Source organism: Pollicipes pollicipes, unplaced genomic scaffold (genome assembly GCF_011947565.3).
Source record: "Pollicipes pollicipes isolate AB1234 unplaced genomic scaffold, Ppol_2.1 Scaffold_6138;HRSCAF=7277_pilon_pilon_pilon, whole genome shotgun sequence".
Taxonomy (NCBI): Eukaryota; Metazoa; Arthropoda; class Thecostraca; order Pollicipedomorpha; family Pollicipedidae; genus Pollicipes; species Pollicipes pollicipes.
This window is the reverse complement of record NW_023596818.1, coordinates 33,468,736-33,487,174: the sequence shown is the minus strand read 5'-3', so window position 1 is coordinate 33,487,174 and position 18,439 is coordinate 33,468,736.

Sequence of the window (18,439 nt, the reverse complement as noted above, 5' to 3'; positions counted from 1 at the left end):
GAGACCCCGAAAACTTAAGCCACTTTCACGAACAACATTATGAACACGCACACAGAACAGCGCCACACGCGATGTTTGTTCAAGTTGAAAAACATTAGATGTGTGGCTTGAGAACACAGCGTAATGTGTTGGGTGGTCCGGGAATTGCGAGAGCTTGTAAACGTGCCACATCCCAACAACTTCCTTCGGACAGCCAGCAAAGGTTTGTTGGCTTCCATAAGCAAGCTGGCTGTCTGCGACGTATGACATGCACCAGTAATGATCCTCAACGCAGCATCATGAACCGCATTCAGTGTACGTTTTACGGACTCAGACGCGCCATCATACGCAAAACACGCATAGTCTAGCTTGGAGCGTACCAGTGAACGGTATTACAATAAAAGTGTTTCCAATCTGCTTCGTAGGATATTCGTGCCACGCATTTCAATATGCTTTGTGTCTTAAAACGCTCGTCACGCAGAATGGCAAGATGCTCCTTGCAAATCAACGCTTATCCAAACCAAAACAGAAGACTTAAGTTAGGTCAGTCAGGTCACGATAAGTCTGTTTATGGACACACGACGAGCGCAAAATTTGGTACTCACGCTTTAAATTTATGGTTCCGAAACTAAGAAATAAATTTTTATCTTTGGAATATACGGAATTAGTGACCAGCATCCCGGAAAATTAAAAAAGTCGATGATTGGTACTGCTCAGGCAGTTGCAGAGCACATACTTCAGGACAATATTTTCCTCGCCGAATCCATCCGTCACCCTTCATGCCGTGCCCATAGCCGATTTTTAATCACCCCTCACCAGTTATCCCCACTTCCTCAAACACCGGTTTACGTTTTCCTGGTGTTTGATTATGAATTATGGAAGAATTGCAGGAGCATTAAATCCAAACCTATTCTTTTGCGTTTAGAATTGCAAAAGTAGTGTGGCTGAGTTTGTTATGAATGCAGTGAGCGCAAGCAGTAACACTGAAGTATTCCTTGAAGAATGCGTCCGATATCTTAAACGTGCAACCTTTCAAACTAAGACTGGGCTAAGACCTGAATCGAGTGGATGGGTGTAAGATAGAGGTCTTCATGGATTGAGTGAACGCTTGGGTACCCATATTAAACTGGTAGCTGAGTGGTTTGAATACATTTATTTTTAAATTATGGACATGGGTGTGGACATTGCCGAGGCAGCTGCCATGGTGTCCTTGGGCTGTTTGACCTTTGACTGCTTCGTCTGCCTTGCCTCTTTCCGAAGCACTGGATAAATTTGATGGGTGACACGTTCTAGAGAAGATGCTCCGGCGTGTATTTGGAGCAAACGAAATTCACAAGACTATCTATCGTTGGTGTACTGACGAATCAAATGATCTGTAAAGGGAGAGCTCATACATCTATATGGAATTGTGAGCTGATATAGCCAGCTTTAAGGTCATTCGGTGCTGTCTCTGTCCTTCTTAAGAACCTAACTGCTCTAGTTTCTGAGTTTCTGGCCCGCGAAGACGTGCAGACTTATTCGTGCAGACTATTTTGAGGTCATCCAGGCATCCATGACGACGTAAAAATGTCATGCAAATATTTGCATGTAAATATTTGCATATAAAAACGTCATGCAAATGTCATGCAAATGCCATTTCATTGGCCGCACAGCGACCAAAGCCAGTACAAATATAATTGTCGAGCCATTCATATCTGGCATTTCCAGATATATGGGCCTTAAAATGGCTCTCAATCAATGCTCTGGTAGTAATGGTGATGCAATCAAACAATGACGCATTGAGCACCATGTTTACAAAATAGAGAGATTTTACGTAGTTGCAAGTGAGCCTATTTTATGACATCTGATGCTTGCTTCAATACCTTCGAATGTGGAACACCGTATTTAAGGGCTACGTGGTGTGTGAGTGGACTCGAAATCGAAGCAAATCGATGCAAACTTGCCTGGAGTTTCTTTTAACGAACTGCGTGGCCTGGGCGCTGTGAAACGGTATTTTTGGGAGCGTGCGATGGCTGTTAATCAGGACCAGCTGCAAAGAAAAGTTCTTGAAAAAATCAGCTCGCGGTAGCCAGTGAAGAAGGAGGTTCCAAGATTGGGCTCAAAGTCAGAAATAGTGCATTTTATTTGTTTAGGTATCTCGTACCTTATTTTGCCTTCACAATTTTACAGGCACATCTCTAGGCGTCATAACTGAAATGAGGCAACTTAACTCATGAATTGGTGTTTGGTTAGGTGACCCATTACGGCATTTATGCTGTCTGCTACGCAGCCGATAGCACAAATATTAATACACGCATTGCAAGGTTGGGTGAAGTGCGTGGCAAAGTTTGGCGCGTGGCGTTCACTGCGATGCTCCCGACGTTGTAGCGCTGGACGGACGCAGCATGCCTTGGTGTGACGCTGCTCCCGCGCTCGCTGGCACCGCAGCAACAGCACCAACAACTAACGTTGTCCATTCCTGAATCCAGCTGCGCGGGCAGTCAGAGCTATCTTTGCCACCACTAAACGTCCGTGTAAAGAACAAAATGTAGCCATTACCTTTCGGCAACCAGCCTAACTTTTGCCTAGACCGACGCGCATGAAATAACATTCACTCGACCACAGGGTAAGCGCTGTTACCTTGACGCGACTGCATAAGCTTAGTGGCGATCATTGTCTTCCCTTGACATGTTTTGCATGCGCCAAGCGACGACCTAAGCCTTACCTAGCGCCGTCGATAACGTGGAGGATCGCTGACAGGTTGTTCGCCAGCTCCGGCACTAACCACGTTCACGCGCGAACTGCTATACGATGGCCGCGGTGGCGGCATTACCCTATAAAAAAACGCGGGAAATGTATTTCTAAGAATGTTTTGTGGCGACTTGTTACCCACGTGCGCGTCCATGCGCGTTCACTTGTGTACGCTTGTGTGCACGCAACAGGCAACCACTTGCACGCGTTTAGTGGCAACACAGATTCGACAGCCTTGCTCAGTCCGTCGGATCTGTGTTTGGCGCTTTGTGCCGTGCTTGGATCCCTTTAATCTCCTGGCAGAGAGACCGTTGTCCAGCACTGTTTGAGTTATTGAGAACTTTTGGATCATTTATGGTACATATTATGAGCCATCGGTTCATAATTAGTATATATATCGACTTACCATTGTTTGAACCGAGCAGCCCATGGGAGCGGTGGCACTGTGTTCAGCAAAAGCAGGTCCGCCGGACTAGCAGCCCATAGGAGCAGTGCCATTGTGTTCAACGAAAGCAGGTCCGCAGGACTAGCAGCCCATAGCAGCAGTGGCACTGGTCCGCCGGACTAGCCAAACTATCTTTCTGTCCCGATGTTATTGCCGCGTGTGTGCTATGTACATGTATATATATATATATATATATATATATATATATATATATATATATATATATATATGTATACATGTTTCTGTACACATGAATTGATTTTGGGAGCATGTTTCCTTCAAGCACATTTCATTCAAAAGGCAGCATATCTGACATTGGCTTGCTGTATTACAGGGCTGCTCCATTACTGAGCTTCCATGCGTTGTTCAACACACGGGCACACCTTTCCGATGCGCGTGAGTTAAACTCTATTGCCTAGTCGATGGGGCCGTCATGAGGTCACCGTATGACGCACATCGAGTCACGTGCTATCAACAGTATGGAAACGAAGCCGTTCACATACTGCAGATATATCGACAACCTTCTTTTTGATATGACAAGCAAGCATGAGCTTCTCTGCTTAAAGAAAAAAACTTGAAGGAAACTCAGTTCTAAAATTTACAGCAGAGTTATGAATTGACGACAAAATTCCGTTCTCAGACACAGCTGTTGATGCCTCGGGTGTAAAAAATGTAGCTTTGGCATTTAGAAAAGCCACAGACACTTGTAATTGCATAAACGGTCTTATTGAGTACCCGATTAGGTATGAAGAAAGCATCATTCGATCACATAGATAAGACAGTAGTATTAGCGTTGTCCCTCGGAAAAAAATGGAGATATAGTTAGGTAAATATTTTGGCAACATGCCTTTATCGAAACAATAGCAGAAGTGAATTTCGGTCAAAGAACAATAATGGAACTCACTTGTGCCATCGTTTCAACAAAGGCATGTTGCCGAAATATCATATCAACCTAACGATATCTCCGTTTTCCCGGTTCTTCCGAGGAACAAGGCTAATACTGATGTCATATATATATATATATATATATATATATATATATATATATATATATGACATCAGTATTAGCCTTGTTCCTCGGAAGAACCGGGAAAACGGAGATATCGTTAGGTTGATATGATATTTCGGCAACATGCCTTTGTTGAAACGATGGCATAAGTGAGTTCCATTATTGTTCTTTGACCGAAATTCACTTCTGCTATTGTTTCGATAAAGGCATGTTGCCAAAATATTTACCTAACTATATCTCCATTTTTTCCGAGGGACAACGCTAATACTACTGTCTCATCTATGTGAAGAATGTTCCTCGCTAATATACTGAAAGACTTACGTAATATGTATATATATATATATATATATATATATATATATATTTATATTCGTGATGTAATAACAAAAAAACACTTCTCAGCGAATTCCGACGTCAACATGAGGCTCACAATTCACTTCGAAAATTCCAGGGTATCAAACTAACTGTGAAAAACAACATGTTGGCAAAAAAACTCACCATCGAAAGTGACGAACATTTTCTACGAGTTACAATGCCCCACCGGCGACTGCGCGCATACACCGAGCCCGTGCGTCGGCCATACTATGACCACACTACCAATATGGATGATGATGCATTTCGAGGACGTTGAGCCATATCAACTTGTTCCATTACCGCATGAAAGGACATTATTTCGGTGTGAGTTGGTGGAGAATGTCGTCATACTGGGCAAGTGCGCACCAAAAGTGGAATTGAAAGTGCTGGAGGCTGTTCATAGCTGGGAAAAAGATCCAGCAGTTAACCGGAAGATGAATATGCAGGGCACGCTGGTCATGAGACAGACAAGCTCTGGCCCCTAGAAATAGACCGTAAAATGGAGGGGCGGAGGTGACAAAGCCAGGTAAAGACTTTACTAGTGTTTGTCATGGTATGACATGTTCACTAGTACTGTGCAACAGCTTTTCATAAAAAGGAGCGATTTTTTAACAAGGGGCATGCAGAAATGTAATTTCGAACCGATTCTACCACGGACGTTTGGTATATTTCATGTGTATTTGTGCCTATGTTGTCTCATGATGTTGATGGGGCTAATGAAACGCTACACGATATATAGGCACCGTTCTTAACTATTTTTCAATGATGATTTTGGGAGACGATTGCTTCGTAGAATGTAATCATTATCTAAAAAGTAAACCAATTGACATGATGTACTTTTCAATGAAACCTGTATATATATATATATATATATATATATATATATATATATATATACAACGTGTATATGAACAGTTTCATTTTGATAACCTGAACTTGGTGAATTGAGGGCCATTCCAACAGTCAGAGACAGCCTCGCATAATTGCTGTTTGCACAACACATCTTGCCGAATGTAAAGATACCTTGCTGCCATATGTCGGGCAATCATTTTCTTTGGCTTATCAAGGGTTCATATACCTAGCCAAATGCAGGGGTGCGTTTGTCATCCAGTTTGGATCTGGATGTGATGGATATGATGGCTGCTGCCTGGCATATCGTTCGATAGGATTGTGTCCATGGCAATAATCTGTCACATTCGTCCCGATAGCTCAGTTGGCTAGAGCGCATGCCTTCCGATTCACCCACCCGTGGCGAGCTGGGGTGGGTTCGAGTCGCGTTGGGCGCTCGCCATTTGGCCTCCTCTACCTGACCGGGATGGTCCGCGGCCGGTGGCGGCAGCCGCGCGAAAGGTCAGGTGATGGCAGAGCGCAGGACGTGCGGTACCCAGTAAAGCGGCGCGTGGGTTTTCCCACCTAAGACTACCGGTTAACTGGAATTTCAGCATTGGAAGATGCGGTCACGACTCACGCCACAGGCGCAACTTAGCGTGGGGCTTAATCCCAGATTCCATCCAATGAAAAGGCTCCCCCAGATATCCGGAAAGGGTGGAGCCCAGTTATTTGGAAAAAGTGCAGTGTTGCCTTCGGTATAGTTCGCACTGCACATAGTTAATAGAGTAAAGGTAAGTTGCCTTTCCACTTTGAACGTCACAAAAGCATTTCCGCATCATTTCCGGTTGGAGACACATAGAAGCGTGCCGATTTGATGTTGTGGAGTCTAATATTTAAGGTTTGGCCGCAGTAAATTGGATTATTACCATTGTTTTTCTTAGATGGTTTAATGTATATACATATATATATATGTATATATATATATATAAATATATATATATATATATACAGTCAGTGATGCCTCGTTGATGGTGCAGAGAAAATGGAGATCGTTGGTGTCTTCCGTGCCTGGCTAATTAATATTTTCACAGCATGTGGAATCCGTTTAGTTATGCCGTAGGCTTTGCAAACCCGCCCGGCCAGCATGGCCATGCTGACACAGCCACATTTACAGATATTTCGGTATAATTTTGCCTTTTGACGTGCAATTTAAACAGGTACCATGAGTTAGTATCAATCAACCCAAAACGACATTGTAAAACTACTTCCGTCATGCATTACAGCGCGCACAAATTATGCAACCATGCCAGGTACGATAAACTAACGATGAAAATGGAGTCCAAATAGCCAGCAGGGTGGGGGGGGGGGGGACACGAGCCGTATGATGGGGCGCAAGGACGCTTGTGGCCAGGGTCTGGTCTGGTCTGGTCAGGTCAGGTATATATATATATATATATATATATATATATATATATACACTAATCATGACTGTGTGTATGAACCAATGCATTTCCGGGCCACTTTGCTGGTTTTCCGACAGGGCATGCATGTCACAAGTTTTGTGTGTACATAGTATCCCGTGACGGTGAATTTATTGATTTGATGGAAAGTGGCCGTCCGATGGCGCAAATTTTGATATCCTTTCGCATTTTTTGTTCGGCCCGCACACACCGTACAAGAAATAAATCTTGGGTCGCGGTGTTTTCCATATTTACGCCGTCTCCCCCATACCCAACATGCAATCACAAGTTGTTAACTGTGATAGTGACAGTACTGCGCGCATACACTCCGCATGAAGCTGCCCCTCAGTCGTCACGTAGCTTGTTGTAACTGACAACAATTATCAGGCAGAAATGAAACCAGCACATCACACCGATGGCACCGAGCAATCAATCCGTATCAAACGGCTAAACTAGTACACCTGTGTAGGCTGCCGTATCATGCCGCAGGCCGTCGTCAGTCATTCTGGTCAGAGAAGTTTTGGAAAGTTTTGGAACCCGCCTGAAGGGCGCCTCGAACGAAGCCACAGATAGGGATCCAACCAGGTAAACCCCAGGATCGTTGAACCGCCGCCCATAATCCCATACCTAGATCTAGGTGGTGACCGAGCCGTGTCTTGTAAGACGTCTGCGTGGCATGCATGATCCGCATGGCGCGTGATCGTCTGTACAGCCGCGGGATGAGCTGAAGCATCGCGTGCGCTCTGTGATAACAATGTATAGGTGCATCTCTCTGGGAACGAGTGCCCTTGACTTCCTAGAGACGGATCACGCATCAGAAAACTGATGGGAAGTTAAAGCGGTTTCACGACGTGCAAAGAGCTGAGCTGCACTTAGCCATGTTGCGTCGCCCGCTGGAGATGATATTGCGAAAGCAATCGGTAATTGGGTGTATGGGGGGGGGGGGGGAGAGGTTTCGCAACCACCGCCGCGCATGGGGAAAGGTCTCGCAACCACTGCTGCGCCTAGGGGGAAGACCTCGTAACCACTGCTGCGTCTGTGGGGAAGGTCTCGCAACCACTGCCACGCCGCGTTCGACCGAGCAAAAGTCGAGGTACGGTTTCCTCGGCTTGATTCGTGACTGGTTCCTGGGTTCTTCCTGGTTCAAGGACTAGGAAGCAGCATTCAGTCCTGGAAAGAAATTTGGTAAATCATGCACATTTCTGACTCTTCCCACTATCAGCATAAGTGATTTGCAGTAAAGGTAACTTAATGCGGGCGAGGACTGCAACGCACGTTTCTTCTCTCTCACGCGCTTCTCAAAAAGAAACGTAGTAACGGTACCTGCCCATTGCCCAACTCCTATACACACAAATTCCCTCCATTGGCGAACCCCCGGCCGCAGACCCTGGCCACAAGCGTCCTTACGCCCCATCATACGGCTCGTGTCCCCCCCCCCCCCCCTGCTTGCTATTTGGACTCCATTTTCACCGTTAGTTTATCGTACCTGGCATGGTTGCATAATTTGTGTGCGCTGTAATGCATGACGGAAGTAGTTTTACAATGTTGTTTTGGGTTGATTGATACTGACTCATGGTACCTGTTTAAATTGCACGTCAAAAGGCAAAATTATACCGAAATATCTGTAAATGTGGCTGTGTCAGCATGGCCATGCTGGCCGGGCGGGTTTGCAAAGCCTACGGCATAACTAAACGGATTCCACATGCTGTGAGAATATCAATTAGCCAGGCACGGAAGACACCAACGATCTCCATTTTCTCTGCACCATCAACGAGGCATCACTGACTGTATGCCTCGTGTTACAGAGTCGACAATATAGGGAAACCTTTACAACGTGATGCAGCCACGTTTGGAAGGGTAGCAGATGCTTTTAAAACAGGTGATAGCAGCGTGAGAACTTGAACAAAGGCTCACTTGCGCAAGAACTCTGCATTGCAGACGGCGTCAGGGAATGTGGTAAGCCCAGCATAGCCTCCATCCTTTACACTTGCTCGGGATTTCATCTGAGAGAACTGAGAGAATAAACAAATAAAAATCGTAAGGTTCGCTCGAGTCACAGATTCGATTGGCCTTTGGGGGCCATCTGTAAACTGTGGTACATATTTTTGACAATTTTAGTTACTCTCCCCTGGGACGCACTGGTCATCCCGGACGAAAATCACCTCCCCTGGCAACGTCCTAAAAAGGAACGCCCGTCCTTTGGCCCGTAAATGAGCAAGAGATGCGAAACAAAAACAAGCGTGCAGCTTGTCAGGAAACGATGCCGACGGTACCAGGCTTTAAGATTAAAACTCGTCACTATTTGACACCACAGCTAAAGGCAGCGTTACGCTGTCCCCTCTCCCCCCCCCCTTGTTGCGCTATTTGATTTACGCGCATCCAGAGCCCCTTCCCCCACGCAGAACGTAATTATGTATGCAGGGATGTATTGTCCTATCCAGCTGGAAAATGGGGGGGGGGGGGGGTGAAGCCACTTCCCTTCAGCTCGGGCCTCAGTCCCCAACTTTGGGAGGAAAGTGGGCAAATCTGGGGAGAAACCTGCTTGTTGACACATTTTGGAGGTAGGTTGGGTCATTTTTCACCGCTCAACCCCGCCACCTCATTTTGTGAAACTTCGCCTCTGTGTGTGTGGCCGCTTAGGTAAAAACAGCACAGTAAGAAGGCTACCAAGTCATTCGCTCATCCAGTAATCAATGCGCAAACCTGCCTATTTTACACATGGGACATGTCCATGCGACATATCCCTAATCATTAACATTCGGTCCCCAATACAGCATCGCTGTTTCCACACGTCGGTCGCCGTCGGACGGATGACCTTTGAATGATCTCGCGGTGTTGCACGTGTCGGGGCGAGCTTGTCCAGAGCTCAGCTTGGTGAAGGCAACCGGTCGCTGAGCGGCGGCCTCCGGCTCGCTCGAGCCGGCTCCACCGCTTGCGCTGCTGGTACGGTACAATGGCGACTGAGCCGCAGGCAGTCGGTGCAGTCGTGTAGTTCCAGGCTCCCGAGCTATGTGGTATTCAGTCATAATTTAGTAATCAGTTGTTTAGCAGCTTTTACATCCGCGTCGACTTGGACGAAGGCAAAGTCTGGTAGCGGCTAACGGCGAATACTCCTCCGAAGCATTCCTGGCAAATGCAGCTGTGAGACATATTCCAAAATTTGATTTCGCCTCAATCCTGAGGCGAACCAAGCACAGGAGGGATTGCATCGACATGTTCGAACAATCAACGAGACTGACACAACAAATCGGACCGCGGATTCTAGATCACGGGCACCGTTCTTTTGTATAGCTACTTCAAAACAGGTCTATGCTATTCTCTGACATTCAGAATTTATTTCAATTTTCCCAAAAATCGTGAGAATATTCGATGCTGATGCTAAACAAATTACGTCCCTCTTGATCTTTTCTGATACATCGCAGCAAATAAGCATTTTGTTACATAAATAACCCTCATGTAAATAAACATTTTGTACCAGCGCAGTACCACCACAGTGGCAGCACCTTACCACCGCAATACCAGCGCCATGCCACCATAATAGCAGCGCCGTACCACCATAATACCAGTGCCGTGCCGCCACAACAGCAACGCCGTACCGCCACAACAGCAGCGCCGTACCGCCACAACAGCAGGGCCTTACCGCCACAACAGCAGCGCCGCACCGCCACAACAGCAGCGCCGCACCGCCACAACAGCAGCGCCGCACCGCCACAACAACAGCGCCGCACCGCCACAACAGCAGCACCGCACCGCCACAATAGCAGCGCCTTACCGCCACAACTGCAGCGCGGAACCGCCACAACAGCAGCGCCTTACCGCCACAACAGCAGCGCCGCACCGCCACAATAGCAGCGCCGCACCGCCACAACAGCAGCGCCGCACCGCCACAACAGCAGCGCCGCACCGCCACAACAGCAGCGCCTTACCGCCACAACAGAAGCGCCGTACCGCCACAACAGCAGCGCCGTACCGCCACAACAGCAGCTCCTTACCGCCACAACTGCAGCGCCTTACCGCCACAACAGCAGCGCCTTATCGCCACAACAGCAGCGCCGTACTCCCACAACAGCAGCGCCGCACCACCACAACAGCAGCGCCGCACCACCACAACAGGAGCGCCGTACCACCACAACAGCAGCGCCGTGCCGCCCATAACAGCAGCGCCCAAGGTTAGCGCGACATTCTCTGAGCCGGAGACACAAGCCATACATAATACAAAGAAGCTTCCAATTTTGTGCCGTTCGCGATTCTTTTGCTCGCATGAATGCATTTTTCTACATTTTTACCGCATGCGACTTATTGCACGGAACCAAATTGGGCTAAAAAATAGGAGCGGGGAAGCATGCAGTGATCAACCGCGATACCTGACCAAACGCCTGATCTGACAACGTTTCAGAAAAGTATGTTGAGTCCTGGAAACTGCCCAGCAACGCAAAACACTCCGAAAACTCTGTGAAGCTCTCCGGGAAAAGTTGTCCGTCCTTAGTGCCGACTCCGCTGTCCAAGACATGTTGCGGACCTGCGCCTCCTTTTTCACGCGTCACTGTCACATTCACTAGCCACACTTTCAATTAATCACGTGCCTTTTGCTTAAGTACTGCACGCGTAATTCAAACACACCCCAGTTTTTTAGATGTCATGCGTGTCAGTCTGAACTGGTAACGACTTGCGCTACCTACCTGACGCTGCATGCCCCCTCCCCCCAACCTCCGTGCTATCGTCGCTCGTTCAAAAATGGCCGGCTCGGCTTGCTCGGCGCTCGTACCAACCACACCACACGCCGGAGAGATTAAGAATCAGTTAGATTTCTTAGATATCAAGTCCCTTCAAATTAATTCGTTTATTTTTTACATCAACGAGCAATGTCTGTGCTGTAGTGGAAAGCGGGGCAAGACGGACACCTCAACGGCTTTTTAATATGGGAAGTTCATAATTCTGTCCAGAAAGTCTTTGGCAGGTGAATATTGAATGCTGATCAATTGTCTATCTCTTATAAAAGCGCCGGTTCGATATCTCTTCATGTTAAAGTGTGATCCCCCTAAATATCAGGCAACGTTTTTTCCTCACTTTGCCCCTGGCTCGGGGCCAAACAAAGCAGTATTCGGGGCAACACGGACAAGTGATGCGGAATAAGCAAAATACATATTTTCAAAGTTATCGTTTGTTAATGAAACGCATCAATAAATGCATTGCTCGGTGAGTAAGTATTTATCTGGACATCCAATAGCTATATTTCTTAGGTTTGGGCTCATATTTTGTTCGAACCATCCCACTCCATACTCGTTTCCTCAGTATGATCCCTCGAAGAAAAGTAATAATGGCCAGCAAATGTGTATTACAGCTTAATATGAAACGACAGCCATTGCTGCATGGCTTAGACACAGAACTAGAGGAGCACAGCCTGGTGGTTACACAATGAGACGACAACGATCGAGTGTCAAACACACAAGTCATCAAGCAAAGTTCGCTCAGGAACACTCACTCGTTCTTCTCATCAATCCACTCCTTAGTCACTGCGGACGCAAAACACGAAAAGAGCACAGCCTAGTGGACCCGTCAGCAGGTACGACCAATGGCGAAACTAGACAAGACATCAGCATGCCTAGTCATCCCGGCACAGCTCGCACACAAACACGCACTCGTCCTCTTCATCAATCCCTGCGTGGGCATCGTGTGCCCATTTATCGCGGAGAGCACATCGCGACCAAGGCTCGCTCGATTTGGACGTGGAGAAGAATGACCCGCAGTACAGACAAGCTACATCTTCTTCGTCTGAGAACTCCTCAAAGACAACCTTTCGCGGCGTACGCTTCTTTTGTTTGCGCTGCGGTTTCTGAGTTTCTACACTCTCCCTTTTTCTTCCTTTAGACTGAACTCCGTCATCATTTTTCTTTCCTCCCTGTCTACCTTCTTTTCCTTCGAGTCTTTTTTCAAGTTCCTCCCCGTATGGTGTGTCAGTCAAGACACACGTTTTACCCTTTTTTCGTCACTTACCTCTCTCCTCCATTGAGCGCACTCTTGGCACAGGGAGGATTTCGCGGGGAGACACATAGGAGCTTGCGGGTGTGTCATTTTGACCTTGGGAAGCATGGCTCGGTCCAGCTGAGCATGACATTTCTAAGACGTGATCTTCGTCATCGCTAGAGCTTGATAAATCATCTGGCAGAGCCCCAGCGGTGAGCAAGTTTGCCGGAGTTTCGGCATTAGTCGAGTTTCCCTGTCCCGATATTCCAGCCTGCGTTGCGTCTCCGGCAACAGTTTCCGAGGACTCCCAAACGTTCGTGCTCACCGAGACATCAACGTCAGAGGGTCCAGGCATGGACAGAGGGGCTGTTGCTGAGCTGAGACTCACTGGTGCGTCTGCGGTGTCGGTCAGCGGGATGTTCGTTGTTTCTGCCACTGCGAAGTCTTCTTCGCCAAATGCATGGCGGTTTGTGGGAAAGATCCCCGTGACTTCGAAGCCTTTCAACGCCGTCTTCACTGTTGCCGCCTGCACGTAGGCTGACCCGATCAGCTCCCCCATCTCATACAGTGTGGTGACACCAGGGTTGTTTCGGAGCCACGTTCTCTGACCTTGCAGGAAGAAGGTGCTGACGGGAAGCATGAGCGTCCGGTCCAGTAGTTGAAAGCGGTGTGAGGTGTGCGGAGGAATGGTGAGCATAACCACACCTGCTTCTCTGCACAGCAGGATGGCTGCGAGGCTCTTGGTGTGGCTAGCATGTCCATCCAGCATGAGAAGGACTGGATCCTGTTTCAAGGACTTCGCGTGCTGTATGAAATGGTTAGGCCAACTGCATCCAACCAGACTCATAGTACAGCACCAGGCTACCTGGGGGAAGACCCTTCTCCAACTGCTGGTTGGCCCTCTTCCTTGGGAATATCACGCCTGGAGGTATGTAGCTCCCCGCAGCGTTGATACACGTCACCCCGGTAACCAGTGTGCCTCGTTCCGCATATGTTACTTGGCCGACCTGCTTGCACCCTTTCCTCGCCAGCACCTTTTCTTGTTTTGTTGCGACCGTGTTGAATCCCGTTTCATCCATGTTGTAGATGCATGTGGGACCGAACTGGGCAGAATCCACCTGCGACTCAAGGTTGTCGAAGAACGCGTTGACATTGACCGAGTTGAGCACCGCGGCGCGAGCAACGCTTGTGGCCTCTGGTGTCTTTAGTGAGGCCGTGAGGTTCCTCTTGCGAAGGCGCCGTATCCACGCCTCCCCTGCCATCCTCGTCACCGTGTTGAATGGGTGAGTGATTTTTTTCTGTCTGCGAACTCATATGCGAGCTTCTTGAGGTCAGTCAGCGTTATTCCGAACATTCGGGTTTGGAGCTCCATTATGTGCTGTACCAAATATCGCTCCTGAGCTTCCGTGAAAACAGGTCTGTGTCGCCCCAGGACCTTCTCTGTGACCTCTGTTATTGACATTGCTAGTGCCTTTTTCAGCCGTCTGTCGGAAGTCGACTTCGGGACCAGAAAGCGGCGTGCCGCTTCTTTCGTGGACATTTTTCCCACCTTGACTGCTTTGATGGCCTTTGTCATCGTATCCTGCTTCCAGGATTGCCGATCGGGTTTTCTCTTGTAATTTCGAACTATTCTCCGTCTATCGAAGTAGTTCCGCTGTAAAAAAGAACGTCAGCGTGAACGTTGAAGGGATTTGGGAGGGTCATTTGCCCCCTAAGCCTCCCCCCTTCCCATCCCTCCCTGGACCCGTCAGTGTACCTATATTCCTTTTTATAAACTAGGAAAACGTTTACCTGCTATGACAAATAAGTACAATTATCAAAGAGAAATACCTAACTGCATGCCTATAACTAGTTGGTAATAGAGCATTTCATTTCTCGTGTTAAATTAATTACGTTCAACATTAACGGCGATATGATAAAACACCTATGTAATACCATACAATAAGTCAGTCCTGATGTTTAAAGGAACAAGAAACCGTTGAACTATCTAATAATTTAAAAACAAAACATTGAATCGTATATGTTTAAAGGGAATGTATAGCTTTTTCCCACTTCATTGGAGTTAGCAGCGTTTCTGGGCACAACATGACAACTAAACATTAAAACTTACTACAGTTTGCTGGGTCTTGCCCATAAGCGGAGAAAAAAACTGAAATTAACGTTTTACGCCAGTTCTGTTAGACAGAATACCTATGCGCTAGTTTATAGCCAGTGCCTGTACATGCAGAGAAATACACCCTTTAAATGTACGAAAAAGTACGAAGTGTACTGTGAGTTTTATGCGACAATGACCAAAAATGCATTAACTTTTCACATTTTTCATGGCCTAAGTTACTTTTTTAGATACTTTTTTCATAACGGGTCGGTCGGAAGTCGTTGCTTGTTTGCTGACTAACAAGTAAGTTAAAGAGGCTATCAAAGAGATGGGCAAATGCGTGATACTGTATCAAGTCATCACAGGTAGGTACTTACGATTCGTATGTTCACAAACAAGCTTTATTAAACAACATTATTACTAGGCCTAAAAGGAACGATAAATATAGAGCTGCCACATGCACACCTTCAACAACTTATAAACGACAAATCGCAAGGCCGCACATTCCCAGTTTGACGCAGTAGTTCTACCAATATTTAATCATTGAACTGAAACAGGATCGATTCACTTGTTCGGGCTCTACTCGTGGGCCTGCTACTACCATTGGAACATTGTGTTCATGGCTTATTTAAACCAAACTTTCCTTGGAATAGTCATATTTCAGGTGGAGCAAAACCGGACCTTTTGTGTCATATTTTCCGCCCAGTGCCCATTTTTCCCCAACCATTCTGCCCCATGGATGCTAACGACACAACATGATTCGACACACAACGAAAACTGGTCCGAAAAATTCACAATTGCTCACCAGGAATCTGCATGCATACACCATCAAAGCGCGGCAGCTTTGAATTCACGATTCATTATACTCGCAGAATAAACAACGTTCAACTCACCACAAAAATAACAAAAACATGTAAAGCGAAAACTCACGTCCTCCTCCAACGATGGCCACCGACAGAAAGGCCCGGTGCACGTCATTTCCGTCCCCTGTCATAGAAGCTTTTGTTTAAGCCATTGATTTCCGATGGCGCCACCTCTAACAGCCGAAATCGCGCGGTGCCCGTTTTACCAGGGTGCCTCATTTTTCCCCGTTTCCCCTACATTAACACGCGCCTGCGTGGCTGGCTGGATACCCTTCGCTCGGGTGGGGGTGAGGGATCAATTTGATTCCTCTGGGATCTTGGAAGCTAAGAAAGCCAAAGATACTGAATTTACAGGGTGTGTTGACCTGCACGTGAACTCACGTTAGGGAAAGTTGAGGGTTCCCAGGTTGTGACCTTCGGGTCAAATGAGGTCAAACAAGGTCAAGTTCCAGGTTAGTCTCCAAAAAGGCCCAGAACCTAGATAACTCTTTATAAGTAGATGGTCACACGCTCATTTAAGGTCAGTGACCTTGTTTGACCTTTTGAGGGTGATGGTGACCAAACTCAGACAATGCCGCTTTGAGTTCTGCATTTGAATAAGCGACAAGAATTACGCTAGGCAGTATGTTTCTAAAAAATGCTGCCTGGGCCATTTTAGGTCGATGACCTATTCATACCTCTAAGAGGTACACGTAAGATGTATAAGGTGGCTCCTGCTATCAATAAATTTGAAATGAGTACCAGAAACTATCCCATTCAGCAAGCCCTCGTGTAATAAAACAGGTTGGTTTTGACCTTGGTCTGACCTTTTTACCTCACGTTAGGTCAGCGCGGTTTGCTCATTCAATTTTTGTGTTTCCTAAGAAGGCATCTCAGAGATGTATGGCTTCGTCTAAGACTCCGCTGTTGCATCAGATTGAACGATTCCCTAGAAATTCGCTTCCTTGAAACCATGGCCTGACTTTGACCCATCATAGGTCAGGGACCTTACTAGGTGCATCTTAATTTTTGATACCAAGCGATCCGCTGTTCAATTGCCTACAGGTATGCAACATTTAGGGCGGCTACGCCGCGCTGTCCGGAAACCATTCTGGAAAAACCTTCAGGGGGTTCAATTTGACCCCCACCCGGGCGCGTGTTAGGGAAAGACACTAGGTGATTGTGAGGAGGCCGGCGAAGCATCTTACGCGAATATCAATACATTATTCAAGTTTGAACGCAGGTAACACGTGACGGGTGGCCGTCTGGATGCAACACGCTTGGGTGGGAGTGGGAGGGGGGGGGGGGTCGAATGCTCCGTCATGGACGTCTACTTAGCCGAGTCACGTCAAATTGCTGGATGAGGCCTGTCTCGAACGAAAGAAACTGCAAACGACCAACGGACATTTTGCTTCCGTGTTAATGACGCAACGCAATATAAATATTCACAGGGCTCCCTATGGTCCGCCCCATATACCCTAAGTTTTACTACCAAGAGGTCAACCGCACCAAAAGTGCACGCATTCCACTGGCCTCGCCGCTTCTCCCACTACTAAACAGGATTCCACCTTTACGTCGTGCAACGCCACTGCAGTCATTACCGCATAAATTTCTTATGCGGGTTGCTGTATTCGCTTTAACCATAGATTGCAAGCTAGGTGACGTGAAAAATGCAGCTTGCTACTGGTTTCGTAGTACAGACGAAAACGATGGCCACTCACTCGAATCGTGCTGTTGTACCTGACTTGGTGGTATTTAGGAGTCACCTCCAATTCGCCTTTCCATATCTTCTATGAAATAACAAGCTCTGAACGCAATTCAGTGCATTAGTCTCTGGCAAAAATCAGCGCGAGCCATCAACGTGCACATCTTCCTACTATGTCGATTGTCGAACACTCCACAGTGCGCAGAGAAAAATAACTTGCCAAAGCATGATAATGCGGAATTAAGTGACCGAAATCCGGAGATTTCATTGTGTGTGCGTGGGGAGCGGGGGTCACTATGTTGTAGTGGCACAACAATGAGGCGTTCTCCCTCTTGACAAAATCTTGGATCTGGTCCTGCTGTCCGTTTGTCGGGAGATAAGCCCTCTAGGAACTTATCGCTACGTACAATAGATTACGAACATTTGGGTCCGTACTCTATGTAAGGAAATTTTATCCATAGGCGAACTGTTGAATTAGCGAATCTTTGTCAAAGCAAAACCTTACATGCTTGCTTTATGCCACACGGACCTTGGGTTACGAACATACCCCTAGGAACTTTAGCGCTTGTAGGTAGTTACTTTTGCCAAACTTTATATCTAAAGTACATTTGCGTGCTAGCTTTTGGGTTTATTCTTCTGTCATGCAAACTTAATACCCTACGCTCGTTTAAATACGAACAGTTGCATACGCATCTTAGACATCCGTGTTTTTTTCCATACGTGCTCTTATCCTACATCCGCAATTATTCCAAAACTGGGGGGACGACGGCGGCAACCGGGAAACAGTAGTTATGAGCGTTGCTCGGAGATGCCGCTGTACACGCGGACTTCTCTGGCAACTGTGCCTAGTTCGCATAAGCTCTTCGATGGGATACCACTCGATGAGGGATGCATAAGCCACTCGATTGTTATTGCCAGTAGTGCTCATCCACATTATTTAATGTATGGCTGTGCCGCACGCATGCAGACAAACGCCAGCCCGTCTGCATAAGTACGTGAAAAGTCAAACCCATCATTGACTTGGT